The sequence below is a fragment of the Sabethes cyaneus genome, chromosome 2 (genome assembly GCF_943734655.1).
Source record: "Sabethes cyaneus chromosome 2, idSabCyanKW18_F2, whole genome shotgun sequence".
NCBI lineage: Eukaryota > Metazoa > Arthropoda > Insecta > Diptera > Culicidae > Sabethes > Sabethes cyaneus.
In genome coordinates this window covers 14,390,931-14,403,241 of record NC_071354.1, presented here as the reverse complement: position 1 = coordinate 14,403,241, position 12,311 = coordinate 14,390,931, and the positions used below count along the sequence as shown (strand labels likewise).

Sequence of the window (12,311 nt, the reverse complement as noted above, 5' to 3'; positions counted from 1 at the left end):
ACATATTGCTAGAATGCCAGACAACTATCCTGCAAATATGGTTTTCTCGTCGAATCCGGTAGGGACAAGTCGAAGAGGGGCACAGCGAGCGTGGTGGCAACACCAGTTAGAGCGAGATCTGGCGAGCACTGTCAAAATTTAGCGATCTGCAGTTCCAGGTACCAAGTTTCCATTCCATGTCCTTATTTCGTCCCCTTTGTTCATGCCGAATGTTGCGAGTAAAATGATATCTTGAACATTCGTTAATAAAACAATAGACAACAAAAGGCAACCGACTTAGAACAGACATTGTGAAACTGTAAAAGAAACAGTTTCCTCTGACACAAAAAGTGAATATTTTCACAAGCAGCTAGAACTTGCAAAACTGACATTACTTTAGCGCGATTAACACCAATCAAGAATGATGTGAAAAACGAAACCAATTACCTTCATTACCGGGGACGATCAGATCTTCTAACCTTTAATGTGCCTTTGTATAAAGCTACTGAAGCCCAAGTTTTTTTAATGCTCCACAGTAACAAAGCAAATGTTCCCAAGTTTCGCTTTCTGCACTAAAAAGTCCACATACCTACCTATAAGACTTTGTATGAAACCGCAATGAGCTATGCATCACCACATTGAATTACGTCGAATCATTCATGTCGCAAACTTGCTTTCATGCTCGGCTAGGATTTGCCGCTCGCTCAGTTTCAATTTCACTCCGATATTGCAGCAGACTGCCAGCACCATAATAAACTAAGCTAATTTTGAAATGTACCTGTTGCAGTACCATTAAAGAAGAGCTTTGTAATCATTTTTCTATATTAACAAAGCAGGATTGAGAACGACATAAAAACAGATCGTAAGTGGCGCGTTTTTCATTTTTCTAAAATGCAGCTCCTCTCGCAGGAGCCTGTATCGCGCTTCCACCTGCGTGATGTTGTGATATAGGTCACACGTAAGTGAACACAATAAAATCGGTGGAATCTGCACAGAGCAACCACGTTTATGAGGCACTTTTTCAAACAAACGAAAATGTTTTGAAATGAGCTTTATGTTTAAAAGATTTCGTGGGAAAAATGTATTATAGAAAACATAAAGGGTATAGATTAACTTTACGATGCTTATGGTAAATTACAAGTTGCTTCTGTTTTTAATAAAAGAAGTTATGGGAGGTATAATTGAAATCTGAAAAAGCGACCCCCAAGAAACCGAACAAAGCGATCAGTGATAAGCGCATTTACAACTCATATCATATCTAATATATCTAGCAGCCATATTAAATAATCACTCATGCAGTTGATCGCCAAGATCTGGTGTACGTAACAGTATGTGTTAGATGACGAAAAGAGCGCGAAAAGTGTTTTTCTAAGCTTTTCCAAAAGCAGTTTTGCTAAGAAATAAAGTAGCGATAATGCAATGGAGACGCACTGTGTTTTGCTTTTATTCTATCCAAGAGCTCATTAATCGAAATTTAATTTAACTATAAAATAAGAGAGCACGAAATAAAGCAGACAGAAATCCATAAAACAATGCCAATCATCATTTTTAAATAGTCGTTAAGGTCCAACGTTCAGGTTTAGGATCCGTTCGGTTGTTGCTTAACTCTATCAAGGTTTAGTTCAATACTAAAAACCATTCGATCGAATCGTGATTTACCTTTGTTTGAGCACTCTCAATTACCAATGACACAGTTTTTTTTCTTCGCTCGGGTAAAGCTATTATTACGTATTTCTTATTTCGCCGTTTCCGTGGCACCATCAACACTTGCGACGATGAGGAAGCGCATTTCGTTTGATCATGCAACCGAAATCGCGCTCCTCAAAAGCATCTCGCTAATGCTAATATTTCCAACAGTTCACCTTCGCATTTGATTTGTACTGTTCTGTTCATCGTTAGGTTAGTTTACCCGCCGCAACCGCAGTGTGCACATACCAGGCACGCCAATTTTGGGAAATGACCTTCCCTTCACTTTTCGTCGATTCCCGATTGCTGCTGCTGCCGCTTCAGCTGCTGCTGGTACTGCTGATGTTACGAGGCCCCTTCGGATATCTTGTTTGCTAACTAACTAACGAACCAATCGCCGCAAAAGTGTTTTTCTGCCTTGCCCATAAGTTCTCTCAAGTTCATTTCATGCACGAGGCACCGGAGCGCACTACGACGAGTCTAGTTTAGTTGGACGGATCTGGCCGCGACTGTTTAAGTGCTTATTTTAAAAGCCATTACTTCCCCTCGTCGTGTCGATATGGCAGTGAGCCTGCGGTTGCCTCTCGGTGGCAGGAGCGAAAACAGGAGGAATGGGACGAAAACATTCCGCGGTTTAACGTTACTGGTGTATATGTTACGGTACCGCTACGATCCTCGTCGTTCGCTCGCTAGCTAGCAGCAGGGATGTCGAACGAGAATCTAATTCAGCTGTTGATTTTATCGTCGATGTGTGTATCCATTCGAGTATTTGAAGTTTTTTGATCTATGTAATATGATCATTTTAAATTGTGCTTCTCATCGTGGATTTGTGACGAAGGAAACCTCTGAAATAATGGACATCTTTGTTTCTCATCTTATCAAGCCCATCGCATCGAACTCGAGTCGATGTAATGATATCGCACGAAAAAGATTGGAAAAAGTACACAACCACAACGTACTCTCTCCGCCGGGGTTCGGCCGGATTAGGCGAGGGATTAATCGCTGCGGTTTTCTGCTTCCAGTTTTTCATACGCATTAAAGTAAAGCAAACGAAAACCCACCCGAGGGGGTTCCTCATCAGCCAGTAAGCCGCAGTCAACGCGGGGTGTGCCGGTCGGAAGGAATGGATCTCGCAGCGGGGGTGTAGACAAGTTTTCGATTCTATGCGGTGATGAGCAGTAGCAGTAGCGCTGGCGGCCTGTAATTTGGAGGAGGAGAAGGAGGAGAACGCGTGTGCACCCAGTCAGTCAGTCAGCCAGCCAGCGGGTGCAAATGGAAAAGTGTAAAATTTTCCTTATTCGATGAGGGATCTGCTTTTGCTCGTCACGGTTGACGCAGGGTGAGGAAATTGTCTCGCTGCCTGCCTGTCAAACAGCGTCAGAACCGAACGCGGTCGGCGATGTGTGACAGGATGTTGTGATGAGTTTGTTTACTGTTTACGTTTTTTTCGTGCGCTCGACTTTTTAAGTCGAATCAATTTGAATATTTTACGGAAAATTTGATATGTTTAGGAGGCATCCGCGTCTAAAAGGGGTCAACTGCCGGTGTGGTAATAAAAATCGAACAACTGTTGTTTTGGTTCGTAGAAATCCGGTTTAATTCTTGGTAGTTCATTTTTTGTTTTCCTTTTGATAACGAAGCGCAGACGTGAGCAACAATCATCAATCATGCAGCGCTTTGGGTTGTTATGAAAAAATTGAACAACGAACCACCCAGCTTTGTAATGCATTCTTTAACAGTAAATCTATGAAAATTTTAGTACAAAATACTTTTGGCAAGAATTTTTTATATGTTTTTTAAAATCCTTGAGAAGTAATGTTTTCTGTTCTTCTTACGCTTCAAACAACCAACGTGCTATTAGATATTTTTCATCAGCTAATCCTAATAAAATCTCTAATATAAGCTGCAGGCAAATAAATAAATTAATGAATAGATTGAAAATAAAATAATTCCCTTCAGCGCAAGACGGGCGCAAAAAAGTCAACATTGCGTTGCTAGTTAGTTAGTGAGAAAATCAGAGGCACTAGTGATAAGCAGTCATATTAGAAACTTTGCTTCGGGGGAGTTTTTTATGGGTTTAGAGGCTCAAGATATTCAGGAAATCATTAAACCTGTCTACGTGTCAAGTTTATGGGCTGTTGACTAACAAAAAACATGAATTTTGTGAGATAATAATAATTGGAATTTATTTCTCGGACATTATTTGACTGATATAACAAATTAATCGCGCATAGTATAATGTATAATCAACATTTTTAAATAAAATAAGAAAATGTTTCATTTCATCAAAAATGTATGATCTGAAAACAAACCACAGTAAATGAAAACGTCGAAAAACTGTTTTCTTAATTACGAAAAGCATTTTTTTCATAAATGATTACCTAGTTTCTAGGTGGCAATAAAAACCTTTTCTTCTATTTGACGGATTTCGCGCCAACTGGTGTATGGGGCTGGCAGCACCTTCTCAGAACTCAATAAGTGTAAAGTGGTAGTGATAGTCATGTAAATAAGCAACTATACATACTTCTTCATCTTCTTAGTTGACCTTAGTCTTTTGACAAAATCTGCGTAACATAATTCCTCCATCCCATTCGGTCCAAGGTAGCTGGTCTCCAATTCCGCGGGCACCCAGTGCTCGCCAGATCTCATTCTACCTGGTCTTGCCACTTCGCTCGTTGTGCCCCTCTTCGTCTTGTTCCTGCCGGGTTCGAAGCAAAAACCATTTTTGAACAATAGTTGTTTGGCATTCCAACAACATGTCCTGCTCAACGTAGCCGTCCAGCTTCAACCACTTTCTTAATACTGGGTTCGCCGTAGAGCCGCGCGTGCTCGTGGTTCATTCTTCGCTCCATACACCGTTCCCTGGCACACCACCATAGATGGTTCTTGACATTAAAAAGCAAATCCATGGGTATAAACGTCCTTCAGAACTTGACCCTTCTTTATCCTATCGTCAGACTTCGCAGCCGGTTATTAGAGTAGAGGAAAATTATGGGGTTAATCCAAAGAACCTATTAACTCTGTAGCGGCACCACCCAGTCGAGATTCGCACATACGACGACTGGCTTGTTAGGCCAGCATCGTGCCCCGGAGCTAGCTAGGCGGATCTCCGCCCAGGTTCTTAGGATCCGCCGTTTGAAAACTCAGAGTGCTCGCAGGACCTCTTCTAGCAGTGTTCACGTTTCATGCCCGTAGAAGACAACCGGTCTAATTAGCATTTTGTACAATGTGCACTTTGTACGGAGGCTCAGATTGTTCGACTGCAAGTGTTTGTGGAGTCCGTAGTAAGCACGATTTGTGCTCATGATACGGTTGGTATTGTTGTCCCCTGTTGCCAGTGAGGCAAGATATACGAACTCGTCGACTGCCTCAAACTCATCCCCGTTGATTACCATGGTACTGCTTAAGCAGGTCCTGTCGCGCTCCGTCCCGTCCACCAGCATACACTAAGTTTTAGACGTATTTATCTTCAACCTAATCTTCTCTGCTTCGCGTTTTAATCTGGTGTACTGATCTTCCACCACCTCAAATGTTCTGCCGACAGCATCCACGCCGTCAGCAAAGCAGATAAATTGACTGGATTCATTGAAAATCGTGCCTTGCATTTCGATCGCTACTCGTCTTATAACACGCAATGTTGAATAGCAGGCAGGAAAGACCATCTCCTTGTTGAAGTCCCCTGCGAGATTCGAATGGGTCCGACAATCCACCCGACATTCTCACACAGCACTGGATGCCATCCATCTTAGCCATGATAAGTCTAGTAAGTTTACTCGGAAAGCCGTTTTGGTCCAGAATTTTCCAAAGCTCTTGTCGGTTTACACTATCATATGCGTCTTTAAAATCAACGAACGAACGGACTCGGAATTCGCGGTACTTCTGGAGCATCTGCCGCTGGGTGATGATTTCGTCCGTTGCAGGTCGACCCTCCATGAAGCCGGCCTAATAACTTCTCACGAATCTATTGGCTATTGGCGATAGTCAACAAGAGATGACTTGGGAAAGCACTTTGTAGGCGGCATTCGGGATAGTGATCGCTCGGTTGTTCTCACAATCATCTTATCGCCTTGTCTTGCAAATAACCCTGCCTTTTCACTCCTCCGGTAGTTGGTTCGTATGCCAAATCTTGATAATCAATTGATGCAAACAGCTGGCCATCTTGCCCTGGCCCATTTTAAGTTCCGCTCCAATGCCATCCTTTCCTGCTGCTTTGTTGGCTCCCACAGTCCTCAATAGGAGCTTCATCCGACTCACCCTCATCCGACAGCATGGCTTCGAGAGATAATGCGTAGCTTTTGACGACATCCGGTTCTCACTCGCATTAAATTATACCATGGCGAGCGCCGGTATGTAGCGTAAGCCCTGATACGACTACCTATATAACTTACTAAACTAAAACTAAAAAGAGTCACGAAAATTCTCGGAACATTCGGCATAGACAAAGGCAACGAAATAACGACATGGAATGGAGACTTGGCACCTGGAATTGCAGATCGCTAAATTTCGTTGGTGGCGACAGGGTGTTGCTCGATCAGCTGGAACCCCGAAAGTTTAGCATCGTGGTACTTCCGGAGATCTGTCGCAAAGGCGAGAAGGTGTGGAGGATCCGTGGCGGGAAAGCCCTATTTTCCCACAGCGGTGGAGCGACCATCGAGCTAGGAACGGGTTTCGTAGTGATGGGCAAAATGAAGGGTCGCGTAATAGACTGGAAAGCGATCAACGAGTTTATAAACATGCATTGTCCACACGAAGGTAGACCCGATGACGAGCAGGAAGCGTCTATGCGCAGCTGGATTCAACGTACGACAGCTTCTCACGATCGGGGATATAAACGCCCAGGTCGGCAAAGAAGCAATGTATGGACCGGTGATCAGGCCCCATAGCCTGCACACCTACAAGAACGATAACGGCCAGAGATGCATCAACTTTGCAGCTTCCCGAGGCTTGGTGATCAGAAGCACTTTCTTTCCCCGCATAGCCACCTGGAGGTCACTTGTCTAACGAACCTTGAACTAAATCGACCATATTCTTATTGACGGCCAGTTTTTCTCGAATATCACCAACGTACGGGGTGCGTATATCGCCTCGGACCATACCAAGTAGCAGTAAAGAGTGTCCCACATCAAATTGCACCACGGAAGAAATGCTGTAGAAAATTACCTAATTGACCGATGCTTTTCAAACTTTCAGACAACAAAATATAACCCATAAGTAAGCTTTTGGCATATTTGTTTCATTTAACTTCAATACCATAACCGTATGCTCGCACCTTACGTTTAACTCCACTCAAAAAGTTTTATACAACCTAACTGCAGCTTCATCTGTACGGAAATCCACTTTTTCTTCATGTCTTCCTCAGACTTGACCTCTTAGAGATGCTCCGTAGTGCCTGCTTCATAATAGCGTAGTATTTTTCGATGGGTCTTAGTTCCGGTGCGTTGGAGGCGTTCATGTCCTTGGGTACGAAAGTGACTCCGTTAGCTTCGTACTGTAGAGAAGTAATGAACATAAGGAAAAATGTAATATCAGCAGATGAGAAATACGCCCTATTGAAATATTACGCACAATATTTGATTTCAGTATCGACGCCCAATTGTAATACGAAGCAGCAAAACCCGCAATCAAACGATCGGTTATAATAAGAATCGTGGATTTGCGAGAGAATATAAATGGTTAAAAGAGAGAGAAAAGGCGTCGTATATCCGTGTGTATGTATGCGTCGGTCGGTTTCGGTTAGCGGCAGTTGCGGCGGCGAAAAGAAAAATTGCTCATGTAGATCAAGAGAGGTTTATAATTGCCGATTCCTCTCCATCGAACTCATTCTTTCGGCTGACGTTAAAAAGTAAAGACGTGTTACGCCTTACGCGGAGAATGGACCGAGACCCAACGGCTAACCACGACACGTACCACTCCAATATATCCCTTGAATATTGGCACGAAGGTAGATCTGCCCAGAAGATCGTAGGGGCTTCGTGCTGCTTCGACAGAGGAAGCAGATGCTTCTGTGGACACTCTTTGAGGTAGATCTGCCCGTTTACAGTCCCGGTAGTCACCGAACGGCGTACTCCGTTAGCCACATGAGCAGATCGCTTGCTAAATCATGTATTTCTTGGCAAACTATGAAAGTTTCTGCATCCTTACTTCCCCCGGAACATCAAACTTGTGCTGGGCGGTAAAGTACAGTAGCCCCGGAAGCTGCCGGAAGTCCGGCTTTACATAAGTCTCATCATTCATGATGAGAGAATTGAGGATTTTCCAGATGCTTGCGCAAAATAAATTCGTGACGTTGCTTTTCGGGTGACGCCATTTTTTCCAATTTCCGTAAAACTGATCGAGATAAAAATAGAGTGTGAAAAGTACACTCTAAACTACTTTTACTCAAATTTTTAAGAGATAATACCCAATGGGTAATTTTATACAGCGTTTCTTCCGTGGTGCAATTTGATGTGGGACACGCTTTACATTTGGGTTCAAAGCTATCGACGGTTTATACTTCGCGACAGAGCCGCTTTCCTCGCTGAATGTTTACGGCAATTAGACAACCCGCGAGTTGTCGAAAACTACGCGCGTGTACTGGATGAAGCTCTGCCTTGCTCTGTAGAGCTAGATGCTTCGACCCTCGAAAGTGTATGGAATAAGATAAGTCGCAACCGCGGTGCTAGGTGAGGAAATTTCGAGCGCACGAAACGATTGGTGTGACGGCGAATGCCAACAAGCGATAGAGAGAAAAAAGAACTTGGAAAAACCGGTCAAGTACTGACGAGCGCGGAATCAGTTGACCACGATCCTGAGAAGGAAAAAAACGCCAGAGGCGGACAGAGATCGTGAGATGCTAGAACAACTATTCCGGGCTAACGACAAGCACATGTTTTATGAGAAGGTGAACTAAACTCGTAAGGGTTACACACCTAAAAATGACATGGCACGGTCGAGGGAGGGGATCTAATCACAAACGAGCGCGAGGTGGTCGACAGGTGGAAGCAGTTCTTCGATGAGTATCTAAACGGCGACATAACAGAAGGATACGCAACGAAAGTTAACCTAGGAATGCCTATAAACGACAACAGCGAGACGGCTCCCGATCTCAAAGAGATCTGTCGAGAAATCGGTCAGCAAAAGAATATTAAAGCCGCCAGAAAGGACCGACTCCTGGCAGAACTCTACAAAAATGGCCAAGAACGGCTAGCAACGGCATTTCACTGAGTAATTTGAAGGATTTGGGAAGTACCGGAGGAGTGGATGGAAGGTGCGGTTTGTCCCAGCTACAAAAATCTGTAACTACCACGATATTACGCCGGTGAACGCCGTCTACAAGGTGTTCTCTCAGATTTTGTTGAGTCGTCTTTCGTCTATCCCCAATAACAAGAGAATTCGTAGGACAGTATCAGGTGGGCTTTATGGGGGCCCGTGCTACTACGCATCAAATTTCCAGAAATGTCGGGAGTGCAATGTGTCCATGCATCATATTTTCGTGGATTTCAGGGCAGCATACGATACGATAATGCACGAGTACGGTTGTCCGATCAAACTGACGCAGCTGATCAAAGCAACCCTAGAGCGGGTGATGTGCTACGTGCGTTTTTCGGGGACACTCTCGGTCGTTTCGAATCGTGCAGAGGGTTGTGGCAAGGGGATCATCATTACTAGAAAGCTTGGGACGGCGGAGGTAATCTACGCCAGACTAAACGGACGAAAGCTAGGACGATAAGGTTGCAAACCAATGCGTCGAAAACCAAATATATGGTAGGAAGAGGCTCCAGAGAAAGCAACGTTTGTCTTCCACAGACAGTGAGTATTGACGGTGATGAACTGAAAGTGGTTGATGAATTCGTATCTTGAAATCACTGGTCAATACCGACAATAATACGAGTAAGGAGAATCTTACCTGCTTTTCCCAAAACTGACGATGTACAAAACGCTAATCAGACTGGTAGTCCTTTAAGAACTTGAGATAGCAACTTTGCTTATGGAAGACATACGTGCGCTTGCCGAATTTGAATAAAAGGTGGTGTGGACTATTTTTGACGGAGTACAAACGGACAGCGGAGAGGGGCGTAGGCGTAGGAACCATGAATTGTAGGCACTACTTGGAGAGATTCCCACCGTACACCTGGCGAAAGTTGGGAGATTACGGTGGACCGGTCACGTCGCAAGGATGCCGGACGACTGTGCAGTGAAATCCGTTCTCTTCAAGAACCCCACCGGCACCAGGAATAGAGGGGCCTAACGTGCTAGATGGCTCGACCAGGTTGACCCCTACTTGCGTGTGCCGAGACGCGTAGCAAATTGGCGACGAGTCCGAGTACAATGGAGAGGTGATGCCGAAGGTACGAATATCACCTCGGACTAAACCACCACAGAATCCAACCACATGTTCCTGGAGGTAGAGGCAGAACTCTTTGATTTTTGCACGTCTTCGTTGGAACAGCTGGCTGGTCTTTGGGACACGAAAAGTTTGCAGTTGTTATTGCACGAAGGTTGTGAGGTTTTGCTGATGGTAATGCTTGTAATGATGGCCTACTATAAGGCTTGACGTCTGATGATTTTTCGAGAGGATAATCGGATTTTAGCGCACTCGTACGAACTGATCCTACGGTAGGATTCCTACCATGTATCCACAGTATTTTCTACTAATCCAAAAAAGCGTTATATGCGTGAACTGAGCTCAGTTTCGACAGCGTCGAAATGGGCACAAAGCCATTTTCGCTCTGAGAAAGCTGATCTTCTCAAGAGGGTCTGTAATGGGGAAGGCAATTAGGAAGAAGGCGGAAATACTCTAACTCAGTTCTATGTGAGAATTTACAACAGAGCTGGTCGAGATCATTAGAATCCTACATATGGCTTCTTCAAGGTTAATATAAGGCTACACAGCTACGGGATGCTATGAATCGACCGGATAACAACGATCGACCGCGGTGAGTTCTAGGTTATTGACGAATTTGTCTGCCTTGGCCGTCACCAGTAAGGTGACGACCGACAGTGACATTCGAAAGCGTATTGTCAGCGGAAGCCTAGCTTACAATAGGTTTTAACAAGTAACTGCAGTCGAACAGACTAAACCGCCGTACCGAGTGTACTCTGTACAAGACGCCCATTATTCGACCGGATATTTTCTACGGGCATAAAACGTGGACAATGCTTAAGGAAGACCTGCGAGTGCTGGGAGTATTCGAGCGACGAATGCTTAGAACGATCTCCAGAGAACGGAGTATAGAGGTTGACAGTGAACCATGAAATCGCACCGATCTGTAGCGAACTTAGAATTCAAAAAGTGGCTATAGTTTGCCGGATATGGTGGACAGGGTATGTTGCAAGAATGCCAGACAATTACCCTGTGAAGATGACGTGTGCTTCGAATCCGATAGAAACAAACTACCAGGGAATTAGAGAGCAAATTTACTAAAGAAATTTCGTTCATCATAATTTCATAATTCTCCGCATGATTCCTAATTCTTCGCACCACATATTTTCCTTAAAAATCCAAATGAATAGCTTTATGTACATATTTTCCTAGATGTGCTAATTAAAATAAACATTTGCGAGAATTTAGAAGTTTTGACTGAAATATGGAATGCGCAGAATTGGGCATTTACGGTCTCCCAGCTTGTGCCTAATTGCAAAAACATTATAAAAATACGAGTTATTGTGCTTTCATGATGTGATAACCATAAAGTTCCCTTACTAACATAACAGGATTCCTGCTTTCAAGTTCTTGAGGATTCTTGTTTAATAGCAAAAACGATACCTTCACCGAGTTATAGGTTTCTGGGGATTCTAACTTTGGATTCTCAAGCGAGAATCAAGGCATTCTGTGCGAATCTTCCGTAGGATTGCTTCACACGATTGCTATTCCAGACGCTCTGTCTGTTTCCACATGAACATTTTCATATTTTCTGTGAAAATCTAAGATTGTTTTACATTAGCCATCAAAAATTCAAAAACGTTTTCGTAATGCATTAAAGTTTCGATTACTTTTATAAGTGATCTAATTCACTAGTAGGATTTTAAGCGCTGAATCTCTGAATTTCATGAAATGATATACCTAGACACAGTTGAAAAACTTTTTCAAGGTAAATTATTTTGAATTTATTGTGGAAAATTTTACGAAAAACTATTCCCAATAATATTATTTCTAGATTATATTAAGAAAATGTTATCACATTTTGGTGCAAATATTTGCTACAATCAAGAGATTTTTATTTTATTTTCAAACATCGTTCGTATGACTGACTGAGTTTATAGCACTTGATTAAAGTCTCATTAAACTTTACAATAAATCCAATCAGCAATCAATTTTTAAAATAACTAAAATATTCAAGCAGAACCGGATTTTTTCCTTGACGAGAAAACTAATTACAATTTAGTATCATACTGATACAAAATTATAGACTAGTAATGAGTATTCAGTAGGACAATTATAATACTATCAACATATTTCTTAATTAGCTGATATAATTTGCATTATTTTACGTAGTCTATACTTCCTTCAGTTAAGAATGAATGGTTACTCTTAATTTGAATGCTGCCTGATAAAAAATCTTACCTTTCCAAAGTACAGATGCTATGACCGTAAATTGCATCAACCGCATCAAAAGCACAACATAGGTTCGTATACCTGCTGTAGCGAAAATCAATCTAAATCTCAA

The 12,311-nt window shown here is 42.9% G+C and overlaps 1 protein-coding gene across 1 annotated transcript in view; it reads right to left on the bottom strand.

Moving 5' to 3' along the window:
* The window catches only part of LOC128733462 (uncharacterized), a 255,703-nt gene extending 243,392 nt beyond the window's left edge, over positions 1 to 12,311 (bottom strand). Inside the window, exon 1 of the mRNA XM_053827061.1 lies at positions 12,209 to 12,311. The gene's annotated coding sequence lies outside the window, so the exon portion shown is untranslated. The remainder of the gene's footprint in view (positions 1 to 12,208) is intronic.